General features: G+C 51.2%; 1 non-coding gene across 1 annotated transcript; it reads right to left on the bottom strand.

Moving 5' to 3' along the window:
• Nucleotides 1-1,310: 1,310 nt before the first annotated feature.
• On the bottom strand, nucleotides 1,311-1,383 carry TRNAG-CCC. Its single transcript has one exon. It is a non-coding gene; the product is annotated as a tRNA-Gly (tRNA).
• Nucleotides 1,384-11,742: the final 10,359 nt, after the last annotated feature.

Raw genomic sequence — 11,742 nt, 5'->3', positions numbered from 1 at the left:
TAAAGGAAATCAAGCCTGAATATTCATTGGAAGGACTGATGCTGAAGCTGAAACTCCAATCCTTTGGCCTCCTGATGGGAAGAGCTGACTCACTGGAAAATACCCTGATGCTGGGAAAGCTGAGGGTAGGAAGAAAAGAGGGCGACAGAGGATGAGATGGTTGGATGGCATAATTGACTCAATGGACACGAGTTTGAGCAAACTCCAGGAGATGGTGAAGGGCAGGGAAGCCTGGAGTGCTGCAGTTCATGGGGTCACAAAGTGTCAGACACGACTGAGCGCCTGAACACCAGTAGGGACACCTGTCATTGGATTTAATGTCTACCCTGATCCAGCATGCTCTCACTTTAATTTGATTGCATCTCTAAGCTTCTATTTCATATAAGGTCACACCACAGGCCCCAAGGATTCAGACTTCAACATAATTTGGGGGGAACACAATTCAACCCACACCGGTCAGGGGACTCATGCGCATGTTCAGCAAGTACCAGCAGGCGGTTGTGACACCCCTGAGCTCGCCGGCATCAGGCTGGCACTTGGCCGCTTTGCTGTCACCTCCCACTCAGGCCTTGGATCGCTCTAGCGGGTTCTCAGTCAAAGCTGGCAAGCTCTGCCCTATGGTGCTGGGAGCCACACAGAGGCTTCAGCTTTCTTGGGGCTTCTGGAACTTGACATGAATATCGTGGTTGATCTATATGCTCAGGTTTTGGCCTCTGTCTTTGCATCAGAAAGTCCTGCTGAATGAGGGGTCCTCTGGGGGAATATGCCCAGGACTGCGGGGACAACAGAAAAGGCTGGGCTTGTGACGACTCCTGAAAACGAGACAGGTGCACAGCACACGCCAGCCAGCATCAGACACCGCGCTGTGGGCACGGATGCCGCCCCAGCCCATCGGAGGAGGCTGGTGTGCTCAGAGGAGGCTCCCTGGATGAGGAGTCCTCGAAGGAGACACTGACAGAGAGGGAAGCCCAAGAGAAAGGACTGTCTGATGGGAGAAGGCAGAGGGGCAGGGTCCAACCTGCAGGGTTCCAGATGGGGAAGCGGGAGGGCACGTGTGTGCCTTGCTGGAAGCGGAATGTAGAACAGAGGTCCTCAGATTCCAGGAGACAGGAGACAGGTCTCCTCTCACCCCTCCTCTCTGCTCCTCCATCATCACAGCTGGGTGGGAAGGGAAGGACGCAGGGGTTGGGTGCTTTTTACGTGGCAGATGTCATGGCAACGTTTTATCTTATTTTGTTTTATAAATATTCATTTTTATTTTATTATGTATTGGGCTGCACCAGGTCTCAGTGAGGGCATGTGGGATCTAATTCCCTGGCCAGGGATCGAACCTGGGTCCCCTGCGTTGGGAGCCTGGAGTCCTAGCCACTGGACCACCGGGGAAGTCCCTGGCAGACATTGTATGTTTAATCTTCACATCTGTCTATGGAGAGACCCCATTCCCATTTCTTAGAGGAGAAAAGCGAGGTTTGGGTTTTGAAAAGCAAGAAAAGCGTGGCACTGCAGCTGCTCCTGATCTGCTCATGGCCAAGGACCCAGGTGGTCCCCAGCTGGTCTCAGAAGATCAGAGATAAACTGAGCTGACTGACAACTGTCTGGCGTCCCAGCACAACGTGACCCACCGGGACCCAGGGAAGAGGCCCACATTTCGTTTTGAAAGTGGGATAATTCTAGATATACTGCTTTGTATGCTGAGTTCCTGGGAAATCTCACGGACAGAGGAGCCTGGTGGGCTACAGTCCGCGGGGTTGCAGAGTCGGGTACTAAATAACATGTTTTTGGACATGTTTAAATTTACCAAAAAACTGAACTGACCCTACTGAGAGTTCACTGTACCCTCTTTCACCCCCATCCCCTGGCCCTCAGGTATCCTCACCACGAAATACTGAGTGGGGGCTTAGGAGGCCCATTCTAGCTGCTCCATCTCCTGAGAACCCCCGATTCTTTAAGCATCTACTTTACAAAACACTGAGTTTATTCTCCTTCCACATCTCCTTGTCACTACCTTTACAATGATCTGGGATCCACCGGCCCTTTGAATGATGGACTCAGGTTTGCCCGGAATGGTCACCGAACGCTGAACATCATGGGCCTCAGTGACCGAGTGCCGGCGAAGGGAACTGCAGGCAATAAGCCTGCGGCTTCCGAGTGGCCTTAGTCAGTGGGCTGCCCTCTTGGAGCCTCAGTTCCTTCATCTGTAAAATAGGGATAAATAATTGACATGCCTCTGGGGCTGTTGAGGAAGTTTAATGATGCAACATAAGTTGGGTTCTCAGCCCAGTGTCTCCCACGGACTCAAGGGTTAATAACTACTTGTATTCAACCAGAGTGACATTTTCTGCATCCCTGAGTTGTCCTTTTGAATTATTTTCTGAGCCTCTGTCCCTGCTCCCCTCTTCCAGGGCTTTCCTGCCTGGGCAGGGTGGGTCATGCGCCCACACTTGCAGCCCGAAGTCCTCTGAGTGCCCAGCCCCTTCTGCTTTGCTTTTAAACTTCCTTCTTACTCCAAATCCTCATGCTGTCGGTGGTGTGTCTGGAGATGGTAGGTAAGTAGGACTCTCCACTGGCTTCTCTCTCTCTCTGGCCCTCTGGGGGCTCTTGAGGGCCGGGTGGTGTGGGGCCTCTGAGCACCCTCGCTGGCCTCAGCTTTCTTCCCATTGTAACCGAGCTCATTTGTCAGCGGAGGCCCCATTCTTCGGAGGAATAATGTGACCAGGCCCATGGACCCCAGGCCTTTTGATGTCCCGAGCCCTCTACACGTCCCACATAATGAAGTCAGAGCCAGACAGTGCTGCCAAGGCACACCCTGGTGGTCCTGCTCCCACTGGGGACTTTGCCAGGGAATCAGACCCTTCGTAGCTCCCAGGGTCCCTGAATGGACCAGCGTGGCAACTGTCTGGGTCATGATCCATGAAGGCAGTCAGTCCTGCGAGAAGGGAAAGCCTCCCTGGGCCTGACTCGACCTCACGGGCATGTGATGGTGAAACGAACTGAAGAGAGACCAGCCCTGACACGGGGTGCCCCGTCGGCCTGTGGCCACATCGCACTCTCAGGAATGGCCAGGGGGCCGTGTGTCCAACATACTTGGGCTTTAGGTAGGGGCTCCCAAAGCGGTCCAGATGACATAGCTAGACTGCAGTGAATGCACCTTCCGGATGACCTACCTGGCGAAGAAACATCTGGAATGGTTGAGTTTCACTGTGGAAACAGAAGCCACAAGGGAAAAGAAATCAAAACAAAACAGAGCTCAACATAGAGTTATCACGTGACCCAGCAATTCCACGCCTAGGTGTATCCCCTAAGGCTTGAACACAGAAACTAGTTCACGCACGTTCACAGTAGACTTACACACCACTGCCCAAAGGTGGGAACAACCCAAGTGCCCGTCACCGCGTGAACAGAGGAACCAAACGTGGTCCATGCATGTGATGGACTGAGTGTGTCTGTTAGTCACTCAGTTGTGTCCAACTCTTTGCGACCCCATGGACTGTAGCCCACCAGGCTCCTGTGTCCGTGGAATTCTCCAGGCAAGAATACTGGAGTGGGTTGCCATTCCCTTCTCCAAGGGCTCTTCCCAACCCAGGCATCGAACCTGGGTCTTTTGCATTGCAGGCAGACCCTTTACCATCTGAGCCACCAGGAAAGTCCATATGATGGGCTTGTCCTCCCCTAAAAGGAATAAAGCCCTCACACAGGCTGGATGAACCTGGAAAACATTCTGCCCAGTGAAAGGAGCCAGACTCAGAAAACCCCACAAGTTATATCATTCCATCCACCGTCCGTGGAGACAGATAATGAGGACTAGTTGGCAGGCTGGGGGAGCGGAGTTGGGGCGTTTTGTGGGGAGGTCATGCAATATTTCTGTGCTGGGTCTTTTTTGTAGCGCGTGGGCTTCTCTTGTGGAGCACGGGTTCCAAAGTGAGCTGGCTTCTCTAGCTTTGGCGTATGGGCTTAATTGCCCTGTGGCATGTGGGATCTTTGTTCCTGGACCAGGAATCAAACCCATGTCCCCTGCATTGGAAGGCGGGTTCTTAACCACTGAACCACCAGTTTCGAAACTAGAAAAATGTGGTGAATTGTGCGTCTTAAAATGGTTAGTTTTATATTAGGTAAATTTCATTCTCCCTCCCTCCCCCCCAAAAAAAAGAAAAAAAGGGGAAAAAAATAGCCAGGAAATACAGAAATACAAAAATTCTTCAAGAGTGAATTTTTCCGCTGTTTTGGGGTGGGAAGGGATTTAAGCCATATCCCTGAGATGGGTTGTGGGGTGAGTCCTATTGACAGGACTTCCTTTCAAAGGGACCCAAAGGAGCTGGCCTGGCCTCGCCCATCTGCAGCATCAAAGCCCCCCATCCCCAGCCCGGGGCTCTTTTTCTACTGAACGGTCCCGGTGACCAAAGGCGGACTCAAGGGCTGCTAAAGTGCCCTTCATCTCTCCTTTGTGTGTCCACCTGGTCCCCAGAAAAAGCCCTGGCTGCTTCCTGCTCAGGTTAATAATTTTTGACCAGACATCTCAACAGACTTAGAAAAGTGAGCCTTTAGATATGCTAATGGTGACTCCGCTGGCTTTTAAATACTTCATTACTGCCGCAAGAGCTGAGTCTCCCTTTGTTCAATTTTTCATATAAACGGGCACATTTCCTATTCTTCCTCCTCACTCCCCTCCCCAGATCAGTTTTTTTTTTTTTCCTCAGTGACCCAGGCTGATCTGAGCAGGGTGCAGGGGGAGAGAGCCCCAGAGCCATCACCTCCTGGAGGTGGGGTGACTCGTGGGGCACAGGTCCATGCTGGTTTGTTTTTTTTTCAATGAAACTTTTACTTTATATCATACCGGTTTGTCTCTGGAAGCAAAACTACACTTCCTGCCAATCTTTTTCTCTCTTTTTAAAATCTTTATTGGCATATAGTTGCTTTACAAAGCTGTACTGGTTTCTCCTGCACAGCAAAGTGAATCAGCTGTGTCGTTTTTGTCCAGTTGCCCAGTGCGTCTGACTCTTTGGGACCCCGTGGACTGCAGCACGCCAGGCCTCCCTGTCCCTCACCGTCTCCCGAAGTTTGCCCAAGTTCATGTCCATTGCATCGGTGAAGCCACACCAGGCATCTCATCCTCTGATGCCCTCTTCTCCTCCTGCCCTCAATCTTTCCCAGCATCAGGGACTTTTCCAGTGAGTCAGCTGTTCACATCAGGTGACCAAAATACTGGCGCTTCAGCTTCAGCATCAGTCTTTCCAACGAGTATTCAGGGTTGATTTCCTTTAAGATAAACTGGTTTAACGTCCTCGCTGTCCAAGCAGCTCTCAGCAGCCTTCTCCAGTGCCACAGTTTGAAAGCATCAGTTCTTTGGCGCTCTGCCTTCTTTACGGTCCAGCTCTCACAACTGGACCTGAGTGGGGGAAGACCATAGCCTTGACGAGACAGACCTTGGTCGACAGAGCGACGTCTCAGCTTTTCAACACCCTGTCCAAGTTTGTCAGAGCTTTCCTGCCAAGAGGCAATCACCTTCTGATTTCAGGGCTGCAGTCACCATCCGCAGTGATTTTAGAGCCAAGAAGAGGAAATCCGTCACTGCTTCCCCATTTCCCCCTTCCATCTGCATGAAGTGATGGGGCCAGATGCCGTGATCTTAGTTTTTTAATATTTAGTTTTAAGTTGGTTCTTTCACTGTCTTCCTTCACCCTCATCAAGAGATTCTTCAGCTCCTCTTTGCTTTCTGCCATTAGAGTGGTATCATCTGAATATCTGAGGTTGTTGATGTTTCTCCCGCCTGCCTTGATTCCAGCTTGTAACTCATCCAACCTGGCATTTTTCATGATGTGCTCAGCGTGTAAGTTAAACAAACAGGGTGGCAGCAGACAGCTGCGTCGTACTCCTTTCTCAATCCTGAACCAACCAGTTGTTCCACACAGGGCCCTAACTCTTACTTCTTGCCCTGCATACAGGTTTCTCAGGAGACAGGTAAAATGGTCAGCTATGCATATACATATATCCCCGCTTTGGGGGATTTCTTTCCCACTGAGGTCATCACAGAGTTCTCTGTGCTGTGCGGCGGGTTCTCATTAGTTATCTATTTTATATACAGCGTCTATAGTGCATATACGTCAGCCCCAATCTTCCGATTCTATTCTTCATCCCACTCAACTCATGCTCTTTTTTGGCAGCCCCGAAATATCTCACTTTAGAAAATCTTCCTATCACGTGATCTGTGGATCAGAAGTGTCCTCAGACAGAGACGATGTGCCAGACAGAGGCCAGGGGAGGGGAGGTAGAGAGGAAAGTGGGGGGAACGCGGGAAAGAGAGGGGAGGGAGGAGGGGCTTGGCTTTGCCTGGGTTGTCACGCAACAGGACTTGGCAAGAAGATGCCTCAATGGTCTTAGCTTCTTACAGTTTGAGAACAAGTTACTCTTCCTAAGGTACAGAAGACGAGGACTTAAAAGGGCAAAGTGAAGAGCTTGCCTTGAACCCATGAGACAAATGTAAAAGGTCACAGCAATGTTTGGGTGTCAACCAGTCAAACCATGCATCCCAGCTGGGCGGGAGACAGGTGGTCAAAGAACCAACACATCAATGTAGTCTATTCTTCAGAATTCCTAAGGAATGATAGATTACTTGGGAACCAAGGAAACGGGCAACATGTAACACGGTTATAGTCGTGAGCTTTATCTCCTAAGGACTCATAAGAAGAACAGCAAACATTGATTAAACATTTGCTGGACACCAAACACTCAGGACAGACAAAGCCCAGGGGCTTCCCTGGGCTCAGCGGTAACGAATCTGCCTGCAATTCAGGCGATACCGGTTCAACCTCTGTGTCTCCAAGGGTCAGGAAGATCCCTTGGAGGAGGAGACAGCAACCCACTGCATTATTCTTGCGGGGAAAATCTCACAGAGGAGGCTGGCGGGCTACAGTCCACAGGGTCGCGAAGAGTCGGACACGGCTGGGTGACTGAGCACGGGTCTTCCCCGAGTTAGTTACTTCAGTCCGCTAGACAGTGCTACGAGTGCGGTGCTTCCGTTACAGACGTAAGTGAGGCACAGCGGGGTTAAAGAAGTTGCCTGAGGTTTTGTGGGACAGCGGTGGACCTGTAATAAACGTGCAATGAGAAATATTAACGATGTCAGAGTTCCCTGATAATGCCCAAAGTGAGCGCCTAATAATGGATGGTTCCAGTGATGGAGCTGGCGACTGGCTCTTACAATGGCCCTGTGCCTCTCTCAGCTGTGCCACTTCTTGCCTGAAAGCAGTGAGTCAGGGCGGAAATCAAACCCCCCGCAGGGGAGGGAGGTGAACCTAGAATCCACGTTTGTAGCCCTGCTTCCCAGAATCAGCCAGGTGGCTCCTGTAGGCGCCCCCTAGATCCACAGCCTGCTGTCACTCTACCTCCTGGTAGCAAAGGCCCTCAGTGTGATGGTGGGTGGGATCTCATGGTTCTAGAATCTAAGGCCTGGGCAGACCTAGCTCCCGCGCAACACAGGGTCAGCCCTTTCTTTTTCTCAATAAGGCAGGCGTTGATTTCTGTTTGCAATCTCATGCAATCATGACTCCAGAGCGGCGGGAAAAGTGGCCTCACGAACCCACGTCCAGAGAGTGGACACTGAGGCTCAGAGAGGCAGTGTGACACGCCCAAGGTCCCTGGACAAGTGAGGGGCAGGCCTGGGATCTTTGGCTTTAACTTCAGGGGTGCATCCACTCTACCCATCTGGGCTGCCGAGAAAGCAGGTTCGGCCTCCTGGGTGAGTGAGTCAGTCCCTCAGGACCCTGCGCTCAGAAGGGCCCGCACTTGACTCCATGGTGCACCTGGCCCCGAGAGTGATGTGTCTGATCCAGGTAAGGACCACAGTCACCAGGGCCCCAGACCCGGCTCTACACCCAGCCTTCCCTGCTGTCTGCCTGTTGCCTTGGTCTCACCATCTGCAAGATGCGAGGAACAGGGTGAGGTCAAAATTTCCTCGCAGCGTGTATTTTGGGTGCCCCAGTTCCTCATGATGCATTGAGACAAAGGATCATCGGAAAGGCGAGTTTGTGAAATGGTGCAAACTCTTTTCTCAGAAAAACCCAGGGCAGTTTTGCATATTCAGGCATCTTTGTAGCTTTGCCACAGAAAAACCTATCTTAAAAAAAAGCAGAGGTGGTGGTGTGGGTTGGGTGAGGGAAGGTAATTGTGTTTTCTAAACATGTTAGATCGCCCAAGCCTTTAAAAGAAGTGGAGTTTGCACAGAAGGGTCTTTGGAAAATGCTGGATCAGCACACTTCTCAGCTCCCTTCCAGTAGGCACCGCCTATGTGCTGCCTTCATTTTACCTTCCCGGGCAGAGGTCATGCCACACAGGGAAACCTAGAGGCTGACCTACCGGGCACACATCAGTGGTGGAGGAACCGGCAGCCTGGGGTGAGGTTCCTCTGATCCACCTCCCACGCTGCCTGTGGTTGCTATTGTTCAGCCGCCCAGTCATGTCTGAGTCTTTTTGACCCCACGGACGGCAGCACGCCAGGCGTCCTTGTTCCTCACCATCTCCCGGAGTTTGCCCAAGTTCATGTTCTTTGCATCGGTGATGCCATCCAGCCGTCTCAACCTCTGATGCCCTCTTCTCCTTCTGCCCTCAGTCTTTCCCAGCATCCAGGACTTTTCCAATGAGTCGTCTCTTCGCATCAGGTGACCAAAATACTGGAGCTTCAGCATCAGTCCTTCCAGTGAATATTCAGGGTTGCTCTCCTTAAAGATGGACTGGTTTGACCTCCTTGCTGTCCAAGGGACTTTCAGGAGTCTTCTCCAGCACTCCCCAGTACCCTAGCCCCAAATAGCGCACCTGAGCAACTTTCCTTTGTTAGGGGCTGACACTCTGACACCCCATCCTGCTTGCTTTGGGGTGTGTGTGGATTTCTCAGCCACATTTGGGGTCATTTCTCAGAGGCCCCTCAGAAACCGGAAGCTGCTCGGCGTGGGTGGCACTGAGACAGGGGCAGCGTGACTCTCGGGCCTGCTGGGTCTTTGAGAGAGGGTGCTTCTAGGGACAGCGCTCTTACCTGGTTCCCCACCTTAGGATGGGAGGCAAACACCTTCCCCTCTGCCACGTTGCTGAACTGATGGTGCCGCCGGGAACTTGTAAATTTGACTCTCGACTTTCTAGTTGGATTGGAAGAGGGTTTGTGAGGCCCCGGAGTGCTGCTGGGCATCGTTTCACAGGCCCATGGCCATCTGTGCATCTTCTCGGACAAACGTCTCTCCAGATCTTTTGACAGTTTGAAAATAAGGCTGTTCCTGTTATGGAATTGTGTGAAGTCTTTATATACTCCAGAGAGGAGTCCCTTATCAGAGATATGATTTGCAAATATCTCAGCTGGTAAAGAACTGCCTGCAATGCGGGCTACCTGGGTTCAATCCCTGGGTTGGAGAGCTCCCTGGGAGGAGAGAAAGGCGTCCCATTCCAGTATTCTGGCCTGCAGAGTTCCACAGACTGTATAGTCCATGGGGTCACAAAGAGTTGGACACAACGGAGTGACTTTCACTTCTCCCACCCTGTGGGTTCTTTTCACTTTCTCGAAGGACAAACATTTTCATTTTGATGATGTTGTTGTTCAGTTGCTAACTTGTGTCCAGCTCTTTGCGACCCCATGGACTGCAGCACGCGGCTCCGATGTCCATCACTATCTCCTGGAGTTTGCTCGGATTCATGTTCATTAAGTCAGTGAAACTGTCCAACCAGCTCATCCTCTGCCACCATGCCCCCTTCTCTTTTTGTCTTCAATCTTTCCCAGCATCAGGGTCTTTTCCAGTGAGTCGGCTCTTCACACCAGGTGACCAAAGGATTGGAGCTTCGGTTTCAGCATCAGTCCTTCCAATGAATATTCAGGACTGATTTCCTTTAGGATGGACTGGTTTGATCTCCTTGCGGTCCCAGAGACTCTGAAGAGTCTCCTCCAACACCACAGTTCAAAAGCATTAATTCTTCGGTGTTCAGCCTTCTTTATGGTCCAAATCTCACATCTGTACATGACTACTGAAAAAACCATAGCTTTTACTATACAGATTTTTGTTGGCAAAATGATGTCTCTACTTTTTAACATGCTGTCTAAGTTGGTCAGAGCTTTCCTTGCAAGAAGCTTGAGTTTTTAATGTCAAGGCTGCAGTCACCGCCTGCAGTGATTTTGGAGCCCAAGAAAATAAAGGCTGTCACTGCTCTCGTTTTGATGACTGCTTCATTTCAGTTTGATGCTTCCCTGGTGTCTCAGCTGGTAAAGAATCCGGATGCAGTGTAGGAGACCTGGGTTTGATCTCTGGGTTGGGAAGATCTGCTGGAGAAGGGAAAGGCCACCCACTCCAGTATTCTTGGGCTTCCCTGGCGGTTCACATGGTAAATAACCCAGCTGCAATGTAGGAGACCTGGGTTCAGTCCCTGGGTCGGGAAGATCCCCTGGAGAAGGGAACAGTAAGCCACTCCTGTATTCTGGCCTGGAGAATTCCATGGACAGAGGAGCCTGGCAGACTAGTCCATGGGGTCGCAAAGAGTCAGACACGACTTCAGCGACTTTCACTTTCACCTTTCATTTTGATAATGTCCAGTTTAACTATTTTTTCTCTTGTTGCTTGTAGTTCTTGGGAAGATTTTATTGAAGACTATTCCACAGGTAAACACCGGAAGAAACCATTGGCTTCATGGAGGACAATGAGGGTGCTCCGTCTGGTGCCCTGGCCGTGAGCTGAGAGCCCCACCTCCCAGCCCCTTCTGAGGCCCCCTCCACCGGTGACCTGGCCCCTCAACCCCACCCTCTGCCTGACCTTTGTCTCTGCACATCTGGTACCCTCTGTGGCAGGGGATCCTCTTCCTTCTTCTTTGCCTTTTTGGAGGCAAACTCATTCATTCATCTATGTATTTTCTAAGAGACACCTGGCACTATTTTAGTCCCTGGGAATGCAGTGGCAAAACCAAAATGAAAGAAACCAGGACCCCTCAGCCTGCTGGAGCACCCTCTCCAGAGGTGGAGAACGGTTGGAGTTTCCTGCTTTTGGAAGACCCTCCCCTTGATACTAACCGGGGCTCTTGGCCTCCTTAATTAATAAAAATTTATCAGAGGCCAGACAAAAAATTCAGGCAAGGCTTTGTTGGGGCCCCTGCTACAGCAAAGGGCGCTGAGGACATGTAGCAGTTCCCTTCGCTCTCTCCCGGAAGTGGGGTGAGCTGGTTGCTTATTCGGGGTGAGGGTAGGGCTATGTCCAGAGGTCGGGCCGCCCACCCCTTTGCTGGTGCTGTGTGCGGGCTCATGCACAGACCCTGCTTTTGCTTCCAACCCCCTGCTTTGGCTCCTGGCTCTTCAGAAGGGACAGCTGGGTTTCTTTTTTCTTTTTGCACCTTGTCGCCTGTAATTTGCCCCAAAGGCTCCTACACACAGTAATTTTTGGTCCCTTGCAGTTTCTTTGTATTTTGTTGCTGGAAGAGAACTTTTTGTCCAGGTGGAAGCCCTGCAGCGCACGGTGCCAGGTCCTGGCCGGTCTCATCCTGATACCCCTCCCCTCCCCAACCCCATCCAACCCGGTTGATGCCACTGCCACGCTGAGCACGTGTACAAGCAGCAATTGCCTCTCTCACTGCAAATGTTTTTATTTACTTTTATTTCTTTCATTAGTGATCTTCCCTATTGGAGCATATCTTTCTTGAGGAGAAAGACCACTCGGCCATCCAGGAGTCCCAGAGCCAAGTTCCAGGCAAGACAAGGATGGCTCTTGCTTGCTGTCTTTCTGCCAGATT

The sequence above is a fragment of the Oryx dammah genome, unplaced genomic scaffold (assembly GCF_014754425.2).
Source record: "Oryx dammah isolate SB20612 unplaced genomic scaffold, SCBI_Odam_1.1 HiC_scaffold_15, whole genome shotgun sequence".
Lineage (NCBI taxonomy): Eukaryota > Metazoa > Chordata > Mammalia > Artiodactyla > Bovidae > Oryx > Oryx dammah.
This window is presented reverse-complemented; position numbering and strand designations above follow the sequence as displayed.